We start from the raw sequence: 21,669 nt of genomic DNA on the forward strand, positions 1-21,669 counted from the left end.
TTTTTGCTAGACAAGGTTATTAAGGGATATGGAGCCAAGGCAGGTGGATGAAGTTGAGGTACAGATCCACCATGATCTCATTGAATGGCGGAACAGGCTTGAGGGGCTGAATGGCCTCCTCCTGGTCCTATGTCCTAAGAGTCAAGGTCCAATCTGACTCCAGTGTGTTGTGAGGATCTCTGTGGGAAGCATTCTCACACAACTACACCGTGGTGTTCAGCCTGGTCCAAGAAGTGCTGAGGAGGCCCCTTGAACCTTCTGGGGACCTTCTGTAATGTTTTGAGAGTCTTTCCCCAGATCCCTGCAATTTTATCTCCTTCAGGTATTTATCCAATTCCCTTTTGAAGGCTACTATTGAATCTGTATCCACCGCCCTATCAGGCAGCACATTCCAAATTCTAACCACTGGTTGCGTAAAAAGGTTTTTCCTCCTGTCGCCTCTGGTTCTTTTGCCAATCACCTTAAATCTGTGTCCCTCTGGTTACTGACCCTCCAACCACCAGAATCAGTTTCTCCTTATTTACTCAGTCTAAACCCTTCATGATTTTAAACGCCTCTATTAAATCTCCTCTTAGCCTTCTCTGCTCCGAGGAGAACAATTAGTCCTGACTCCCCGTGTACGTCAGAGCGACAAGTGCTTTCGTGCAAGGAGTGAGTTAGATGCTGGCAGTTAGGAACAGATGGAAATCCCAGCCATTGAAGAAAAGTGAGTGTCTCCGGCAAAAAAACATTTCAAATAATTAGAATTAAAGTCAAATTAGGCTTTGACTTCCTGAATAGTTAACAGGGAATTAGACTTGGGAGGACATTCCTTAGTGATGGAGTTAAAATCAGGATGGACTCGGAATTTACAACCTAACCACAGTCCTTAATGTTTTCCATATGTAACCCTGTATGTGTCAGTCTCTCTAATCAGGGGCCGTCTGTTTCAATCTGTGATTTCAGTCTCTTGTCTTTTGTTAACAACATGCCTCATCTCGACATCTTGTGTTAAAAAAAAACAACTGCACTTTTTACATTTGAAGGTTGGGGGAGCGGCAGCGATGGTTTCTGTAATAAGACGAATGCAACACTAGGACCAGACCGAGAAGGTTTGATGTCGATTCATTGCTGGTGAGTCAGCTCTTGGCTTGGATTGGCTGTATTCTCAACATCCTTTTTAAACCTCCCTCCCCACCACAAACACACACACACACATACAAAAAAAAAGTTAGGAGAGGAAAAAAAAGTTGGGCAAGTTGCCAGACTGGAAAGGGAATTGTCTCAGAACAGGAGAGCTGAGATCAGGAGGGGAGGAAACTAGTTCCAGTCACAATCCTCCTCCAATATTCAGGAGTTAGGCTTTCCTGTTCAGCTTCCAGGACTTTCTCCTCTCTCTCTCTGATTTTTACACACAAGGGGCTCTCCTCTACTGAGCGGTAGAGAGCTGTTGTTCTGAGTTGCCGCTTCCCCCGCAGAGTTTGCACGGAGTTTTGGAAAAACTTTTGAGAAACTATTTTCTCTCTCTCTCTCTCTCCCCTCCCTCCTCCCTGTCTCAACCAAACATGCAGCGGATTCTGCAGTGAGCCCGTGAGCTGAATAATCCGCAGCCGTGGGATCCACCATCTCACTCATGTAAGAACATCTCCCCACGAGAGGACAATCTCCAGCGTTGGGTTTCCAGGTGAGATTGAATCTGAAGCACCGATTTCCAGAGTCATCTGCTGACTTGTTCCAGAAAGTTTGTCAGGGGATGGAAAACAGCGAAGTATCAGCTCAGCCTCTGCTGATTTCCTAGTAATTCTTAACCCCTTCGGGTCTGGCGGTCTCCTCCACTAATGGGTGTGACAGCCTTTCCATTGATTTTCTCAACAGTTATCTGAATGTTTAATATAATTGGCAAAAGAAGCGGGGAGAGGGGGAGCTTTTTATTTTTTGTTTACGCAGCGAGTTGTTGTGATCTGGAACGCGCTGCCTGAAAGGGCGGTGGAAGCAGATTCAATAGTAACTTTCAAAAGGGAATTGAATAAATACTTGAAAAGGAAAAAATTGCAGGGCTCTGGGGAAAGAGCAGGGGGGAGTGGGACTAATTGGAGAGCTCTTTCAAAGAGCCGGCACAGGCACGATGGGCTGAATGGCCTCCTCCTGCGCTCTGTCATTCCATGATTGCGATGAGCCGAAAGAGCACAGGAGACCATTCAGCCCATCGCAATAATAGAATGATTGGTCTCCTCCTGTGCTCTATCATTCTATTATTGCGATGGGCCGAATGGCCTCCTCCTGTGCTGTATCATTCTAGGATTGCGATGGGCCGAATGGCCTCCTCCTGCGCTGTATCATTCTAGGATTGCGATGGGCCGAATGGCCTCCTCCTGTGCTGATCATTCTAGGATTGCGATGGGCCGAATGGTCTCCTCCTGTGCTCTTTCGGCCCATTGCAATCCTAGAATGATACAGCACAGGATAGCACAGGAGGAGACCAATCATTCTAGGATTGCGATGGGCCGAAAGAACACAGGAGGAGACCAATCATTCTAGGATTGCTTTGTTAATTTTAGACGGCAGTTGTGAATTAGTGGAATGTGTCCAAAGGGATGGATTTCCTTGTGTGTGTTGTGGTTTTTTTAAATAGTGTTTTTTAGAACTGATTTGAATGATGGCTTTAATCAGATACATTCTTCTGCGAATTGTCATCTTCACCGTCAGTTTGCTGGTTTCTTTTTTGTCTGCTTTTGAAACAGGGAAACCGGGAAAAAGGGAGTTTTTAAGAGTCTGGTGCTGTGTGAGTAAAGAACTTGTCATGGGATTGGCTTGTGTTAGTTGGGACCTAAATGTCTGGCTGGAGATTACTCCTGGAGTTTGGCGGGTGCGCACACTGGACCAGTTCCAGAGAGATGAGTTCCAAATGGTCAGTCGGAAATGAAGGGCTGCGGCAGAGTGAAGTGGGGTTTTTCTTCCCATCTATTCCCGGGTATCTAACTGGACAACCTCATTTCCCTGCCCAGCTACTGGCCTGTGGATGGGGGGATGAAAGTGTTGAATCTCCGCGATCGCTGAGAAGTACCGAGCTGAATTTTGCCGAAATCCCTAGTGTTGAGTGGAGTAAACTCTACCGTGGGGCATCCGTGTAAAGATGAGCGCCAACGGGTCAAGAATTTAGGAGGAATTATGTTACACCGACTCTCCTTAAACCCCACGTCACCTGCCCCAATATCTCCTCATGTGGCTCGGTGTCAAAGTTTGTTAGATAATCGCCCCCCAGTGAAGCAAGTTGGGTGGTTTTACCACGTTAAAGGCACTGTATAAATGTAAGTTGCTGTTGTTGTGAGAATGTGAAACCCTCTGCCAGATGGACTGGTTGAAGCAGAAAGCATTGACACGTCTAAGGGAGGCTTAGAATTACATCGAGTCTACAGCACAGAAACAGGCCATTCGGCCCAACTGGTCCGTGCCGGTGTTTCTGCTCCACTCGAGCCTCCTCCCACCCCTCTTCATCTCACCCCATCAGCATATCCTTCTATTCCTTTCTCCCTCATGTGTTTATCCAGCTTCCCCTGGAATCCATCTGTGCTATTCGCCCAAAGCCTTTCCACCATCTACAAGGCACAAGTCAGGAGTGTGATGGAATAGTCTCCACTTGCCTGGATGAGTGCAGCTCCAACAACACTCAAGAAGCTTGACACCATTCAGGATAAAGCAGCCCGCTTGATTGGCACTCCATCCACCACCTTCAACATTCACTCCCTCCACCACCGGCGCACCATGGCTGCAGTGTGTACCATCTACAAGATGCACTGCAGCAACTCGCCAAGGCTTCTTCGGCAGCACCTCCCAAACCCGCGACCTCTTCCACTTAGAAGGACAAGGGTAGCAGACGCATGGGAACATCACCACCTACAAGTTCCCCTCCAAGCCACACACCATCCTGACTTGGACCTGTATCGCCGATCCTTCACTGTCGCTGGGCCAAAATCCTGGAACTCCCTTCCTAACAGCATTGTGGGTGTACCTACACCGTATGGACTGCAGCGGTTCAAGAAGGTGGCTCACCACCATCTTCTCAAGGGCAATTAGGGATGGGCACTAAATGTAGGCCTAGCCAGCGACGCCCACATCCCATCAATGAATTTTTAAAAAACCACTCCCTGCGGTAGTGAGTTCCACATTCTCCCCACTCTCTGGGTCAAGAGGTTTCTCCTGTATTCCTCATTGGATTTGTTCGTGGCCATCTTATATTGATGGCTTGATGCGCACTTGAGGGAACAGGGACTAGCGGGATTGGGGGGGGGAGCGAGGGCCGGGTGGGAAGAGGCAATTAGCGTGAGAGGGGGCTCGTGTGGAGTGTAAACACTGGCAAGAGACCAGTTGGGCCGAATGGCCTGTTTCTGTTCCGTAGATTTTATGTAAAAACTGAGATCAATTTTCCAGGGAGCGTGAGCACAGCGTTTGCACAATGAAAATCGGATAAGCTTCGGACTTCTTGCTCATAAGTTGGTTGTCGGTCTACTGGCAGTGAACATTGTCTAAGCCTCGAACTTATCGGCAAAAAGAATTTGCCCTTTTATTTGGTACGGGCTGGTCTCGTCATACGAATAAGTTAACAACAACTTGTATTTATATTAGCGCTGTTAATTTAGTAAAATGCCGCAGGACGCTTCACGGGAGCGTTTATAAAACAACATTTGACACCGAGCCACATGAGGGACAGGTGACCAAAAGCTTGGTCAAAGAGGTAGGTCTCAAGGAGAGACTTAAAGGAGGAGAGAGAAAGGCGGAGAAGTTCAGGGAGGGAATTCCGGAGCTTAGGGCCTCGGCAGCACGGCCGGCAATGGTTGAGCGATGGAAGAAGGGGATGGACAAGAGGTACAGGATTGGCGGCGATGCCCCTCGTTGTCAAATTGCCGGACAACGCTGTCCAGTCGCACACCAGCACCGGGTATCGGTGAGCACCCAGCGGCTGTGATACTACAGAGTGAACCGTCACTGGAAAGAGAGGAAGGGAGTAGGGCAGAGCAGCACTGCTACATCAGAGTGAATTCCGGGAAGGGATGAAAGATCGACAGAATGGGATCTCTGTTTAAACTGTGTCTTGAATGGTAAAGAAATGTAAAGATATGTGTGTACAGACATGAAGCAACATAGTAACCGTGATTTTTTTTAATGTATTCATTCTCGGGATGTGGGCTTCGCTGGCAAAGCCGGCATTTATTGCCCATCCCTAATTGTCCCTCGAGAAGGTGATGGTTGGCCACCTTCTTGAACCGCTGCAGTCCGTGTGGTATTCGTTGTGGCGGTTTGATACAACTGAGTGTCTTGTTAGGCCACTTCTGAGGACAGTTAAGAGTCAACCACATCAGTTATAGAGTCATAGAGTTTTACAGCACAGAAAGAGGCCCTTCGGCCCATCGTGTCTGCGCCGCCCATCCATCCCTGTCCAGTCTAATCCCATTTTCCAGCATTTGGTCCATAGCCTTGTATGCAATGGCATTTCAAGTGCTCATCCAAATGCTTCTTGAATGTTGTGAGGGTTCCTGCCTCCACCACCCTTTCAGGCATTGAGTTCCACATTCCAACCACGCTCTGGGTGAAAAAGTTCCTCCTCAAATCCCCTCTAAATCTCCTGCCCCTTACCCTGAATCTATGCCCCCTTGTTATTGACCCCCCTACTAAGGGGAAAAGTTCCTCTTTGTCTACCCTATCTATGCCCCTCATCATTTTGTACACCTCAATCAGGTCCCCCCTCAGCCTTCTTTGCTCCAAGGAAAACAACCCCAGCCTGTTTAGTCTTTCTTCATAGCTGAGGCGCTCCATCCCAGGTAACATCCTGGTGAATCTTCTCTGCACCCTCTCCAAAGCAATCACATCCTTCCTATAGTGAGGCGACCAGAACTGCACACAGTACTCCAGCTGTGGCCTCACCAGCGTTTTGTACAGCTCCATCATAACCTCCCTGCTCTTGCCTTCATTAGCCGAGGCATAGAATATAAGTATCCCATATGCCTTTTCAACCACCTTATCTACCTGTTTACCTGTTCCGCTGCCTTCAGGGATCTATGTACATGTACACCAAGGTCCCTCTGACCCTCTGTACTTCCTAGGGTCCTACCACTCATTGTGTATTCCCTTGCCTTATTTGTCTGTCCAAAATGCATCACCTCGCACTTTTCAGGGTTAAATTCCATTTGCCACTTTTCCGCCCATCTGACCAACCCGTTTATATCGTCCTGTAGCCTGAGGCTTTCCTCCTCGCAATTTACCACCCCACCAATTTTCGTGTCATCTGCGAACTTACTGATCATACCTTTTACATTCTCATCCAAATCATTTATGTAGATCACAAACAACAAGGGACCCAGCACCGATCCCTGAGGTACCCCACTGGACACAGGCTTCCAGTCACAAAAGCAACCTTCGACCATCACCCTCTGCCGCCTGCCACTCAGCCAGTTTAGGATCCAATGCGCCAAGGCACCCTGGATCCCATGGGCTCTTACCTTCTTGACCAGTCTCCTATGCGGGACTTTGTCAAAAGCTTTACTGAAGTCCATGTAAACCACATCCATAGCATTTCCCTCATCCACCCCCCTAGTCACCCCCTCGAAAAATTCAATCAGATTTGTCAGACATGATTTACCCTTGACAAAGCCATGCTAACTATCCCCGATTAATCCTTGCCTCTCCAAGTGGAGACTAATTTTGTCCCTCAGAATTTTTTCCAATAATTTCCCTACCACAGATGTTAGGCTCACTGGCCTGTAATTCCCTGGTTTATCCCTGCTACCCTTCTTGTATAATGGTACTACATTAGCTGTTCTCCAGTCCTCTGGTACATCCCCTGTGGCCAGAGAGGTTCTGAAAATTTGTGTCAGAGCCCCTGCAATCTCCTCCTTTGCCTCCCACAGCAGCCTGGGATACATCTCGTCCGGGCCTGGGGATTTATCCACTTTTTGGCCTGCTAAAACCGCTAGCACCTCCTCCCTCTTGATGCTAATATGTTCAAGTATGTCACAGTCCCCTTGCCCGATTTCTATGTCCGCATCGCCTTTCTCCATAGTGAACACAGATGCAAAAAATTCATTTAAAACCCCGCCTACATCATCTGGCTCTACACACAGATTGCCACTTTGGTCCCTAATGGGCCCTACCCTTTCCCTGGTTATCCTCTTGCCCTTAATATACTTATAAAACATCTTAGGATTTTCCTTTATTTTGCTCGCCAGTGTTATTTCATGGCCCCTCCTCGCCCTCCTAATTTCTTTTTTAAGTATGCCCCTGCACTTTTTATACTCCTCTAGGGCTTCTTCCGTCTTTAGTCTTTTGTAATTGCCAAAAGCCCCCCTTTTATTTCTAATGCATTTTTGTATATCCCTTGTCATCCAAGGTTCCCTTTGCTTGTTGGTCCCACCCTTGACCTTTACACAGTTGTCACATATAGGACCAGACCGGGTAAGGACGGCAGGTTTCCTTCCTAAAAGGGACATCAGTGAACCCGTTGGTTTTTTTTTAACGACAATCCAACAGCCTCACGGTCACTTTTACTGAGACCAGCTTCTGATGCCATGAGTTAAATGAATCGCTCCTCAATTTAGATCATGTTGCGCTAGATTGGCAGTTTGTTTCCATTCAAATCTCCCTTAGTCCCTATATGTAGGGTGCGTCTCAAAATGATCATCCTTTAGTCTGAGACTGAATACTTGAGGTGTTTGTGACGGGGACCGAAACAGTTGATTTTGGTCTTCCAGATGTTTGTTTAGCTGAGTGAGATTGTGGATCTTCCCAGACTGGATGTTGGACAAGCAGTGGGACAACACCGAGGTGGGGGAGGGGTGGGGAGAGGTGGTGGACGGGTAGAGCTGGCTGTCATTGGGGTACATGTGGAACCAGGCTACCATAGAAACATAGAAGATAGGAGCAGGAGTAGGCCATTCGGCCCCTCGAGCCTGCTCCGCCATTCAATGAGATCATGGCTGATCACCCAAACTCAGTACCCTGTCCCTGCCTTCTCTCCATATCCCTTGATCCCTTTAGCCTTAAGAAATATATCTAACTCCTTCTTGAATATATTTAATGAATTGGCCTCAACTGCCTTCTGTGGTAGAGAATTCCACAGGTTCACCACTCTCTGGGTGAAGAAATTCCTCATCTCAATCCTAAATGGCTTACCCCTTATCCTTAGACTGTGATCTCTGGTTCTGGACTCCCCGCCATCGGGAACATCCTTCCTGCATCTAGTCTGTCTAGTCCTGTTAGAATTTTATAAGTTTCAATGAGATCCCCTCTCATTCTTCTAAACTCTAGTGAGTATAAGCCTAATTGACCCATGTGGATGATGTTGCCGGGCGGCAGTGTGTAGTTGAAGAAGAGGAGGGGGACAAGGGTAGATCCTTGGGCGACTCCCAAGGTGACTGAGCGGCAGGTAAGCAGAGAAAACATTGGTAGCGATGCTCGAGCTCGGATTGGATGGTTAAGAGTGACATCAAGTGAGGGCAGTGCCACTGAGCTGAATGATGGCCGAGAGGCATTGGAGGAGGATGGTGTTGTCCACCATGTCAAAGGCTGCAGAGAGGTTGAGGAGAGATAGAATACCATGATAACAGTCATTGGGACTTTGGTTGGAGATGTTTCACACTGTGAATTAGTGCAATTAATTAGTAAAGGACCAAAGAACCAAGAGGGAGTGTGTGTTAAATGGGACAGGGTGTGATCGGGAGGGAGAGCAAGGGGACACAGTGTGTGTTAAATGGGACAGGGTGTGATCGGGGAGAGAGCGAGGGGTTAGAGCGTGTGTTAAATGGGACAGGGTGTGATCGGGGAGAGCGAGGGGATACAGTGTGTGTTAAATGGGACGGTGTGATCGGGAGGGAGAGCGAGGGGATAGAGTGTGTGTTAAATGGGACAGGGTGTGATCGGGAGGGAGAGCAAGGGGACACAGTGTGTGTTAAATGGGACAGGGTGTGGTCGGGGAGAGAGCGAGGGGTTAGAGCGTGTGTTAAATGGGACGGTGTGATCGGGAGGGAGAGCGAGGGGATACGGTGTGTGTTAAATGGGACAGGGTGTGATCGGGAGGGAGAGCGAGGGGATACGGTGTGTGTTAAATGGGACGGTGTGATCGGGAGGGAGAGCGAGGGGACACGGTGTGTGTTAAATGGGACAGGGTGTGATCGGGAGGGAGAGCGAGGGGATAGAGTGTGTTAAATGGGACAGGGTGTGATCGGGAGGGAGAGCGAGGGGATAGTGTGTGTTAAATGGGACAGGGTGTGATCGGGAGGGAGAGCGAGGGGTTAGAGTGTGTGGGTCGATGAGGGTAGTACATTTGATGTAGTCTATATGGATTTTAAGCAAGGCTTTTGATAAGGTTCCACATGGCAGACTGGTCACAAAAGTAAAAGCCTATGGGATACAGGGCAAAGTGGCAAGTTGGATCCAAAATTGGCTCCGAGGCAGGAAGCAAAGGGTTATGGTCGAAGGGTGTTTGTGACTGGAAGGCTGTTTCCAGTGGGGTTCCGCAGGGCTCAGTCCTGGGTCCCTTGTTTTTTGTGGTATATATCAATGATTTAGACTTGAATGCAGGGGGTATGATTAAGAAGTTTGCAGGTGATATTAAATCGGCTGCGTGGTTGATAATGAAGAAGAAAGCTGTAGACTGCAGGAAGATATCAATGGACTGGTCAGGTGGGCAGAACAGTGGCAAATGGAATTCAATCCGTAGAAGTGTGAGGTAATGCATTTGGGGAGGGCGAACAAGGCAAGGAATACACATTAAATGGTCGGACACTGAGAAGTGAAGAGGAACAAAGGGACCTTGGAGTGCATGTCCACAGGTCCCTGAAGGTAGCAGGCCAGGTAGATAAGGTGGTTCAGAAGGCGTACGGAATGCTTGCCTTTATTAGCTGAGGCATAGAATATAAGAGCAGGGAGGTTATGCTTCAACTGTATAAAACACTAGTTAGGCCTCAGCTAGAGTACTGCGTGCAGTTCTGGTCACCACATTACAGGAAAGATGTGATCGCACTAGAGAGGGTACAGAGGAGATTTACGAGGATGTTGCCAGGACTGGGGAATTTTAGATATGAGGAAAGATTGGAGAGGCTGGGGTTGTTGTCTTTGGAACAGAGGAAGCTGAGGGGAGATTTAATTGAGGTGTCTAAAATTATGAGGGGCCTAGATAGAGTGGATAGGAAGGACCTATTTCCCTTAGCAGAGAGGTCAATAACCAGGGCACAGATTTAAAGTAATTGGTATGAGGTTTAGAGGAGAAATGTCTTCACCCAGAGGGTGGTGGGGGTCTGGAACTCTGTGCCTGAAAGGGTGGTAGAGGCAGAAACCCTCACCACATTTAAACAGTGCTTGGATATGCACTTGAAGTGCCATAACCGACAGGGCTGGAAAGTGGGATTAGGGTGGAGAGCTCTTTGTCGGCCGGCACAGACATGATGGGCCGAATGGCCTCCTTCAGTGCTGTGTCATTCTCTGATTCCATGGCCTGTTGGACCAATGATTAATGGATACTTCTATTACTAACCGACAGAAGCATTTGTGGTCCCAGTAGATAGCTCCAGTCTGCGATGAGTTAGCTGATCTGAGTGATAGCACATTGCGTCTGAGTCAGAACTTGTGGGTTCAAGTCCCACTCCAGAGACTTGAGCGCCGCACTGTCGGCGGGGCAGTGCTGAGGGAGTGTGGCACTGTCGGAGGGGCAGTACTGAGGGAGCGCCGCACTGTCGGAGGGGCAGTACTGAGGGAGCGCTGCAATGCCGGAGGGGCAGTACTGAGGGAGCGCCGCACTGTCGGAGGGACAGTACTGAGGGAGCGCTGCACTGTCGGAGGGGCAGTACTGAGGGAGTGCGGCACTGTCGGAGGGGCAGTGCTGAGGGAGCGCCGCACTGTCGGAGGGGCAGTGCTGAGGGAGCGCCGCACTGTCGGAGGGGCAGTACTGAGGGAGTGCTGCACTGTCGGAGGGGCAGTACTGAGGGAGTGCTGCACTGTCGGAGGGGCAGTACTGAGGGGGTGGCGCACTGTCGGAGGGGCAGTACTGAGGGAGCACCGCACTGTCGGAGGGGCAGTACTGAGGGAGCGCTGCGCTGTCGGAGGGGCAGTACTGAGTGAGCGCCGCACTGTCGGCGGGGCAGTACTGAGGGAGCGCTGTGCTGTCGGAGGGACCGTACTGAGGGTGCGCTGCACTGTCGAGGTGTCAGTACTGAGGGAGGCTGCACTGTCGGAGGGACAGTACTGAGGGAGCGCCGCACTGTCGGAGGGGCAGTACTGAGGGAGTGCCACACTGTCGGAGGGGCAGTACTGAGGGAGTGCCGCACTGTCGGAGGTGCCGTTTTTCAGATGGGTTGTGGAGGTGGGGGGGCGGGGGAGTCAGTTCTCCGCTGGGAACACATAGAAACAGTTCCCTGGTGAGGTAAGTAAGGGGAACATGCACGAACCCCACTCCCTAACCCCACCCCGGCAGCACAACTTACGCAGGGCGAGTTGGGGGTGGTTAAATGCGGCCCTCTGGAGAGGGACTTGAACCCACGACCTTCTGACTCCGAGGCGAGCGTGCTAGCCACTGAGCCACGGCTGATGGGCTGTTCCGTTCCCTGCAAATTCGCACATTAAGAAAAGCGGCGCGGTGGAACATGCCTTGGGGAGTGTTCACTTTTCTTCCCGTGCCCATCAGCTACTGATCTATGTAAGGTGCTTGGTAAAGCGAATCCCTTCACACACTAACATCAGCCAAGCACGGCACTCTTCGATATCGAATCGCGCTGACTGCAGTCGCTTCTGTCCAATCGCACACTTACATTTTTTTTCTCGGTGTTCTTGGTTTTGTTCCTACGAGTTGTCGCTTTTTTTGGCCGTGTTATTTCTTTTCCAATCTGTTTCTGATCACCGACAACAACATCACAAAAAACACCCCACAGGCTGCACAGACTCAACTAGGTCGTGACAAAGAAGCACGTAGGAGCAGCGAGAGAGAGAAAGAAAGATTTCTCCAGCGCCTTTCACCACCTCAGGACGTCCCAAAGCGCTTTACAGCCAATGAGGTACTTTTGAAGTGCAGTCACTGTTGTAATATAGAAACATAGAAGATAGGAGCAGGAGTAGGCCATTCGGCCCTGCTCCGCCATTCAACGAGATCATGGCTGATCATCCAAACCCTAGCACGCGGTCCCTACACCGACAGCCATCCCACCCAAGCCCTATCCCCGTAACCCCACGTATTTAATCCCCCCTAACACTAAGGGTCAATTTTTATCATGGCCAATCAACCTAACCCGCACATCTTTGGACTGTGGGAGAAAACCGGAGCACCCGAAGGAAACCCACGCAAACACGGGTAGAATGTGCAAACTCCACACAGACAGTCACCCGAGGCCGGATTTGAACCCGGGTCCCTGGCGCTGTGAGGCAACAGTGCTAACCACTATGCCACCGTGCTGCCGGCAATTTGCGCACAGCAAGCTCCCACAAACAGCAATGTGATAATGACCAGATCATCTGTTTTTGTTGACTGAAGGATAAAAATTGGCCAGGACACCGGTGATAACTCCCCTGCTCTTCTATGAAATAGTGGCCGTGCTATCTTTTACTTCCACCTGTGAGAGCAGACGGAGCCTTGGTTTAATGTCTCATCCGAAAGACGGCACCACCAACAGTGTAGCACTCCCTCGGTACTGCCCCTCTGACAGTGCAGCGCTCCCTCAGTACCGCCCCTCCGACAGTGCAGCGCTCCCTCAGTACTGCCCCTCCGACAGTGCGGCGCTCCCTCAGTACCGCCCCTCCGACAGTGCAGCGCTCCCTCAGTACCGCCCCTCCGACAGTGTGGCGCTCCCTCAGTACTGCCCCTCCGACAGTGCGGCGCTCCCTCAGTACTGCCCCTCCGACAGTGCGGCGCTCCCTCAGTACCGCCCCTCCGACAGTGCAGCGCTCCCTCAGTACCGCCCCTCCGACAGTGCGGCGCTCCCTCAGTACTGACCCTCCGACAGTGCGGCGCTCCCTCAGTACTGCCCCTCCGACAGTGCGGCGCTCCCACAGTACTGCCCTTCCGACAGTGCGGCACTCCCTCAGTACTGCCCCTCCGACAGTGCGGCGCTCCCTCAGTACCGCCCCTCCGACAGTGCGGCGCTCCCTCAGTACTGCCCCTCCGACAGTGCGGCGCTCCCTCAGTACTGCCCCTCCGACAGTGCGGCGTTCCCTCAGTACTGCACTGGGAGTGTCAGCCTGGATCTTGTGCTCGAGTCTCTGGAGTGGGACTTGAACCCAGAACCTGCTGACTCAGAGGGGAGGGTGCGGCCCACTGAGAAAACGATGTTTTCAAATCCCTCCATGGCCTCGCCCCTCCCTATCTCTCTAACCTCCTCCAGCCCTACAACCCCCCGAGATCTCTGCGCTCCTCCAACAATGGCCTCTTGCACATCCCCGATTTTAGCTGCTCCACCATTGGCGGCTGTGCCTTCAGCTGCTGAGGCCCTAAGCTCCCTCGCTAAACCGCCCCGCCTCTCTCTCCTCCTTTTAAGATGTTCCTTAAAACCTCCCTCTTTGACCAAACTTTTTGTCACCTGCCCTATTTTTGTGGCTCGGTGTCAAATATTATCCAATTACGTTCCTGTGAAGCGCCTTGGGATATTTTACTGCATTAAAGGCGCTATATAAATGCAAGTTGTTGTTGAGTGACAGCGTACGAGGTAACGGTATCGCTGGAGAGTAACTAAGAGTACTGTGTAGAGAGGCAGAAACAAAGGAGAGTGAGAAAGTGAGATGGATGTACAGACAGAAGCTGAGACAGATGCAGATATGCACACTCACACACAGGCAGAGAGAGACAGACACACACACAGGCAGAGAGAGACAGACACACACACAGGCAGAGAGAGACAGACACACACACAGGCAGAGACAGACAGACACACACACAGGCAGAGGGAGACAGACACACACACAGGCAGAGACAGACAGACACACACACAGGCAGAGAGAGACAGACACACACACAGGCAGAGAGAGACAGACACACACACAGGCAGAGAGAGACAGACACACACACAGGCAGAGAGAGACAGACACACACACAGGCAGAGAGAGACAGACACACACACAGGCAGAGAGAGACAGACACACACACAGGCAGAGAGAGACAGACACACACACAGGCAGAGAGAGACAGACACACACACAGGCAGAGAGAGACAGACACACACACAGGCAGAGAGAGACAGACACACACACAGGCAGAGAGAGACAGACACACACACAGGCAGAGAGAGACAGACACACACACAGGCAGAGAGAGACAGACACACACACAGGCAGAGACAGACACACACACAGGCAGAGACAGACACACACACAGGCAGAGACAGACACACACACAGGCAGAGACAGACACACACACACACAGGCAGAGAGAGACAGACACACACACAGGCAGAGACAGACACACACACAGGCAGAGACAGACACACACACAGGCAGAGAGAGACAGACACACACACAGGCAGAGACAGACAGACACACACACAGGCAGAGACAGACAGACACACACACAGGCAGAGACAGACAGACACACACACAGGCAGAGACAGACAGATACACACACAGGCAGAGAGAGACAGACACACACACAGGCAGAGGGAGAGAGAGACAGACACACACACAGGCAGAGAGAGACAGACACACACACAGGCAGAGAGAGACAGACACACACACAGGCAGAGAGAGACAGACACACACACAGGCAGAGAGAGACAGACACACACACAGGCAGAGACAGACAGACACACACACAGGCAGAGAGAGACACACACACACACAGGCAGAGAGACATGTGCACACGCTCGCTCACACACACACGCTCGCTCACTCACTCACACACGCTCACACTCACTCACACACAGGAAGTTGACTAGACTAGCTTGCTTGCTTTGTTTATATATACAATGATTATACCAGTGGAATCTGACATGGATATATCAGAGCGAGAGAGCGAGAGAGCTGGAGCTGGAGTTGAAGCGAGCTTCCTCTCTGGGGACCATTGGTATTTCTACATTCTCTGAAGCTGATTATAAAATCCGTAACTGACCTGTGGGCTCTGCCAGACCCACAGCGCCCCTCCTGAGTGCCCATTACATCGAGAGGACAGCACCGAAACAGGCCATTCGGCCCAACTGGTCTGTGCCGGTGTTTATGCTCCACCCTTCGGATCTATTCAAAAATATGAGGGGCTTTGATAGTTATAAAATATGATAGTTTCCCCTGGCAAGTGGGTCAGTAACCAGAGGACACAGATTTAAAATAATTGGCAAAAGCACCAGCGGGGAGGTGAGGAGAAATTTCTTCACACTGAGGGTGGTTGTGATTTGGAACGCGCTGCCTGAAAGGGCGGTGGAATCAGATTCCACAGGAACCTTCAACAGGCAATTGGACATGTGCTTGAAGAGGACTCATTTACAGGGCTATGGCGAAAAGGAGACTAACGGAAGAGCTCTTTCAAAGAGCCGGCACAGGCACGATGGGCCAAACGGCCTCCTGTGCTGTGTCGCTCTATGATTCTACCTCATCTAACCCTATCAGAAAGGAAGGAAGAAAGACTTGCATTTACATAGCGCCTTTCACGACCACCGGACAACTCAAAGCGCTTTACAGCCAATGGAATACTTTTTGAAGTGTGGTCACTGTTGTAATGTGGGAAACGCGGCAGCCAATTGGCGCACAGCAAGCTCCCACAAACACCAATGTGATAATGACCAGGTAAACTGTTTTTGTTATGTTAGTTGGGTGATAAATATTGGCCCCAGGACACCAGGGAGCACTCCCCCCTGCTCTTCTTCAAAATAGTGGCTGCGGGATCTTTTAGGTCCTCATGAGAGGGCAGACGGGGCCTCGGTTTAACGTCTCATCCGAAAGACGGCACCTCTGACAGTGCGGCACTCCCTCAGTACTGCCCCTCCGACAGTGCAGCGCTCCATCGGTACTGTCCCTCCGACAGTGCAGCACTCCCTCAGTACTGCTCCTCCGACAGTGCAGCGCTCCCTCAGTACTGCCCCTCCGACAGTGCGGCGCTCCCTCAGTACTGCCCCTCCGACAGTGCGGCGCTCCCTCAGTACTGCCCCTCCGACAGTGCGGCGCTCCCTCAGTACTGCCCCTCCGACAGTGCGGCGCTCCCTCAGTACTGCCCCTCCGACAGTGCGGCGCTCCCTCAGTACTGCCCCTCCGACAGTGCGGCGCTCCCTCAGTACTGCCCCTCCGACAGTGCGGCGCTCCCTCAGTACTGCCCCTCCGACAGTGCGGCGCTCCCTCAGTACTGCCCCTCCGACAGTGCGGCGCCCCCTCAGTACTGCCCCTCCGACAGTGCGGCGCTCCCTCAGTACTGCCCCTCCGACAGTGCGGCGCTCCCTCAGTACTGCCCCTCCGACAGTGCGGCGCTCCCTCAGTACTGCCCCTCCGACAGTGCGGCGCTCCCTCAGTACTGCCCCTCCGATAGTGCGACGCTCCCTCAGTACTAGGGGCATAAGATAGTCACTAGTTGATGGTACAAGGACTAGGGGGACACAGATTAAGGTTTTGGGCAAGAGATACAGGGGGGACGTGAGGAAACCTTTTTACACTGCGAGTGGTGAGGACCTGGAACTCGCTGCCGACGGAATTGATGGAAGCGGAGACACTCAATGTTTTCAAGGGGAGACTGGATAGGCACTGGAGGGAAATAAACTTGCAGGGCTACGGGGATAGAGCAGGGGAATGGGACTGACTGGATTGGCTCTACAGAGAGCCGGCATAGACTCGATGGGCCGAATGGCCTCCTTCTGTGCCTCTATGACTCTAGGACTAATAAATCTAGTAGGGAATGCAGGAGAAACTTCATTACGCAGCGAGTGGTGAGAATGTGGAACTCACTACCACAGGGAGTGGTTGAGGCGAATAGCAGAGATGCATATCAGGGGATGCGAGATAAGCACACGAGAGAGAAAGGAATGGAAGGATATGTTGATAGGGTTTAGATGAAGTAGGGTGGGAGGAGGCTCGTGTGGAGCATGAACTCCCTCATAGACCAGTTGGGCCGAGTGGCTTGTTCCCGTGCCGTACGGTCTATATATTTCTCCTGTCCTTGTATATTTTTTTGTTTTGTCTCTGTGTAATTTTTCTGTTCTGTGTCGAGGACAAAATGAGAGAGATTTCAGACACGTTGCACTATCGTGGAATCAACCGTTCGATGCTCCTCTCCAGCACAAGGTCGCGATCTGGCTCTCCAATTATCAGCTGGGATCAAATCTGAGAGAGGGATTGTTTACTGTTTTCTCTTTCTCCTCTCTTACCGTCTCCATTCTGTGATTGGCATCTTTCCCTCTGTGTGTTTAAAAAAAAATCTTATCTCCCCCACTTCTCCTGTCTCCAGTCACCAGGTCCTACTGCCCACATGCTGAGAGATCGGGAGGGTTCCTCTTCTTCATGTACTTCTGGATGGTGATGGTCGGTCTCCCTGGCAACCGGCTGCACCATGGGCCTCGCTGTTTGGTACATGCGGAGACTGAGCCCTGACTAGGATTCCCAACCCCCCCCCCCCCCCGGGAGCGTCCTGGAATTCAAGATTAATCTTCGGGACACCATGATTCTCCACCCCGCAACACGGCGATGGGACAGGGGTCTGTGTCTCTGATTCCCCCCCACACACAGTGACGGGATGGGGGTCTGTGTCTGTGATTCCCCTACACAGTGATGGGACAGGGGTCTGTGTCTGTGATTCCCCTACACGGTGATGGGACGGGGGTCTGGGTCTGCGATTCGGGGGTCTGTGTCTGCGATTCCCACAACACAGTGATGGGACGGGGGTCTGTGTCTGTGATTTCCGCCACACGGTGACGGGACAGGGTCTGTCTCTGTGATTACCCCACACGGTGATGAGACGCGGGTCTGGCTGTGATTCCCCTACACGGTGATGGGACGGGGGTCTGTGTCTGTGATTCCCCCACACGGTGATGGGATGGGGGTCTGTGTCTATGATTCACCCCCACACGGTGATGGGATGGGGGTCTGTGTCTGTGATTCCCCCCCACACGGTGATGGGACGGGGGTCTGTGTCTGTGATTCCCCCACACGGTGATGGGACGGGGGTCTGTGTCTGTGATTCCCCCACACGGTGATGGGACGGGGGTCTGTGTCTGTGATTCCCCCCCACACGGTGATGGGACGGGGGTCTGTGTCAGTGATTCCCAACCCACACGGTGATGGGACGGGGGTCTGTGTCAGTGATTCCCAACCCACACGGTGATGGGACGGGGGTCTGTGTCTCTGATTCCCCCACACGGTGATGGGACAGGGGTCTGTTTCTGCTATTCCCCCGCACGGTGATGGGACGGGGGTCTGTGTCTGCGATTCCCCCGCACGGTGATGGGACAGGGGTCTGTGTCTGCAATTCCCCCGCACGGTGATGGGACAGGGGTCTGCGTCTACGATTCCCCCCTACACAGTGATGGGACGGGAGTCTGTGTCTGTGATTCCCCCACACGGTGATGGGACGGGGGTCTGTGTCTGTGGTTTCCCCACACGGTGATTGGACGGGTGTCTGTGTCTGCAATTCCCCCACACAGTGATGGGACGGGGGTCTGTGTCTATGATTCCCCCCCCCCCACACGGTGATGGGACGGGGGTCTGTGTCTGTGATTCCCCCCCACAGTGATGGGACGGGGGTCTGTGTCTGTGATTCCCCCACACGGTGATGGGACGGGGGTCTGTGTCTGTGATTCCCCCCTTCACGGTGATGGGACGAGGGTCTGTGTCTGCGATTCCCCACCACACGGTGATGGGACGGGGGTCTGTGTCTCTGATTCCCCCACACGGTGATGGGACGGGGGTCTGTGTCTCTGATTCCCCCACACGGTGATGGGACGGGGGTCTGTGTCTGCGATTCCCCCACACGGTGATGGGACGGGGATCTGTGTCTGTGATTCCCCCACACGGTGATGGGACGGGGCTCTGTGTCTGTGATTCCCCCACACGGTGATGGGTCTGGGGTCTGTGTCTGTGATTCCCCCACACGGTGATGGGACGGGGGTATGCGTCTATGATTCCCCCACATGGTGATGGGACGGGGGTCTGTGCCTATGATTCCCCCCCACACGGTGATGGGACAGGGGTCTGTGTCTGCGATTCCCCCACACGGTGATGCGACGGGGGTCTGTGTCTGCGATTCCCCACCACACGGTGATGGGACGGGGGTCTGTGTCTGTGATTCCCCCACACGGTAATGGGACGGGGGTCTGTGTCTGCGATTCCCCACCACACGGTGATGGGACGGGGGTCTGTGTCTGTGATTCCCCCACACGGTGATGGGACGGGGGTCTGTGTCTGCAATTCCCCCACACAGTGATGGGACGGGGGTCTGTGTCTATGATTCCCCCCCACACGGTGATGGGACAGGGGTCTGTGTCTATGATTCTCCCCCACACGGTGATGGGACGGGGGTCTGTGTCTGTGATTCCCCCCCACAGTGATGGGACAGGGGTCTGTGTCTGTGATTCCCCCACACGGTGATGGGACGGGGGTCTGTGTCTGTTATTCCCCCACACAGTGATGGGACAGGGGTCTGTGTCTGTGATTCCCCCACACGGTGATGGGACGGGGGTCTGTGTCTGTGATTCCCCCACACGGTGATGGGACGGGGTTCTGTGTCTGCAATTCCCCCACACGGTGATGGGACGGGGGTCTGTGTCTGTGATTCCCCCCTACACGGTGATGGGACGGGGTTCTGTGTCTGCGATTCCCCCACACGGTGATGGGACGGGGGTCTGTGTCTGCGATTCCCCCACACGGTGATGGGACGGGGGTCTGTGTCTGTGATTCCCCCCCACACGGTGATGGGTCGGAGGTCTGTCTGTGATTCCCCCACACACGGTGATGGGACGGGGTTCTGTGTCTGTGATTCCCCCACACGGTGATGGGACAGGGGTCTGTGTCTGTGATTCCCCCACACGGTGATGGGACAGTCTGTGATTCCCACTGCTCCTTAATATCTCTTTCTCGCCTTGTTGTACTGGTCAGGCCAAGGGAATAATGTCCAAACCCCCCCAGCCTTATATGTACAATTGAAACAGAGGATGATAGTCTAATAGGATTTAACTCAGTGAATATCTTCTGTCTCCCATTCTCACGGCCCTGATAGACAAAGTACACAGCAGCTGATTAACAAGCACAGCTTGTCCGTAAATCTCATTGTTTGCACAAGTGACCACTTTCCCCTATTGTCTCTCACTGGGACTCTGCTCATCTGAGAACATTCCATTCCATTTGCGAGCGATATCTCGGCTTCACGTGGGATGGGAGCTGTGTCCAGCGAGACAGAAATGTTCTGAACGTCATTAAAACTGCTTCATTCTGTAAATAAATAATGGCTGACTGTAAATTTTATCCCTAGGCTGTAAAATATCAGGTATCAACATCTAGTTCTACTTAAGGACACAAAACATTAAGCCAATGATCTTGAGAACAGGAGGCGGCCATTCAGCCCCTCGAGCCTGTTCCACCATTCAATCAGATTATGGCTGATCTGTAGCTTAACTCCATCTACCCGCCTTGGTTCCGTAACCCTTAATACCCATGCCCGACAAAAATCCATCAATAGTAACAACAGAAAATGCTGGAAAAACTCAGCAGGCCCGGCAACATCCGTGGAGAGAGAAACAGAGTCAACGTTCCGAGTCGAAACCCTTCGTCAGAACAAAAATCCATCAAGCTCAGTTTTGAAATGTTCAGTGGACTCCCAGCTTTTTGGGAGAGGGATTTCTTGCTGCGGTTGTACAGGGCCTTGGTGAGACCACACCTTGAGTATTGTGTGCAGTTTTGGTCGCCTTATCTGAGGAAGGATGTTCTTGCCATGGAGGGTGTAGTGTCCACGTATCAATAACACACGGACTGCAGGAGAACGGTAATAACAGGTGTTTACTGAACAGAGGGTATGCTGGAACTGAAAGTACAGAAGCCTGCTACGGCTTTATATACAGGGGTGGTCACTGCCGGTACTGCAGTATAAAAGCAGTTCTCTCTTAAAGGTACATACACAACAATTCCTCCCCTTTTAGATAAACAGTACATAACATTCATTTAACAATTAAATAATAACTAATTACAATTACAATTTTCTCTGTACTATATACATCAACTGAAGTAATCATTTATAAATTCAGTCTTTGAGGAGGCTTCCTGATCCTGTCTGGATAGCGCCTTTCTCGAGTATCCTGTTCTTGCGGCGGAATCGATTCTGGCTCATTGTCATTGGTTGGTTCGTCAGCTTCCAATACCACTGATTCTGAGGTAGACGCAATCTGTACTTCGGGTTCATCACCAGGTGCGCATGCTCGTGGTATGGTTTTGACTTGTTCCTGTGACTCTAGAATCTGGTCAGCATGGCGTCTCACGATGCTCTCTCCAACGTCCACTGTGTACATTAATGGTCCCTGCTGTGTGCATATCGTTCCTGGCTGCCATTTTTCTGTTCGGTAGTCGCGGGCCAAGACTGGTTGCCCTATCTTGAAGCTCCTGGTTGGCTTCTCATTGATCTGCTGGAATTGCTTATCCTCAACATCTCGTCTTATGTTTGGTTTGAGCAAATCCAGGTGACATCTTAACCTTCGGTTAAAGAACATTATGGCTGGAGCTTGGTTGGTGACTGCATGTGTCGCATTCCGGTAAGCAAACAAGAAATTATCC

The 21,669-nt window shown here is 51.7% G+C and overlaps 1 protein-coding gene across 2 annotated transcripts in view; it reads left to right on the forward strand.

Annotated features, from left to right (window-relative positions):
* Positions 1-1,265: 1,265 nt before the first annotated feature.
* pdgfrb (platelet-derived growth factor receptor, beta polypeptide) overlaps positions 1,266-21,669 on the forward strand; it is a 189,735-nt gene continuing 169,331 nt past the window's right edge. For both annotated transcript variants that reach the window (XM_085996031.1, XM_085996030.1), the window contains exon 1: positions 1,266-1,663. The gene's annotated coding sequence lies outside the window, so the exon portion shown is untranslated. The remainder of the gene's footprint in view (positions 1,664-21,669) is intronic.

Source organism: Somniosus microcephalus, chromosome 8 (assembly GCF_052327205.1).
Source record: "Somniosus microcephalus isolate GS21.2 chromosome 8, FLI_Smic_1.0, whole genome shotgun sequence".
Taxonomy (NCBI): Eukaryota; Metazoa; Chordata; class Chondrichthyes; order Squaliformes; family Somniosidae; genus Somniosus; species Somniosus microcephalus.